The sequence below is a fragment of the Asterias amurensis genome, chromosome 16, assembly GCF_032118995.1.
Source record: "Asterias amurensis chromosome 16, ASM3211899v1".
NCBI lineage: Eukaryota > Metazoa > Echinodermata > Asteroidea > Forcipulatida > Asteriidae > Asterias > Asterias amurensis.
In genome coordinates this window covers 14,949,292-14,949,520 of record NC_092663.1, presented here as the reverse complement: position 1 = coordinate 14,949,520, position 229 = coordinate 14,949,292, and positions in this window count along the sequence as shown.

The window sequence follows — 229 nt, the reverse complement described above, 5'->3', positions numbered from 1 at the left end:
GTAATAGCGCCCTCTTTTGGTCTGTTTGGACCAGTTAGCAACCTAATTATTGTTTGCGTGCTGGTAACAGTTTGTACTGTAACATGGTTTGTACGCAAAGTATGACAAAGTTCATAGATAAGATGAAATCTAGAATACTTCACTTGTTCCCTGAAATAAACCTAATTATTTTTACCCATAAATATTTAAAAGAACATTACAGAATTGGTAAAAGAAACATCGTGGAATT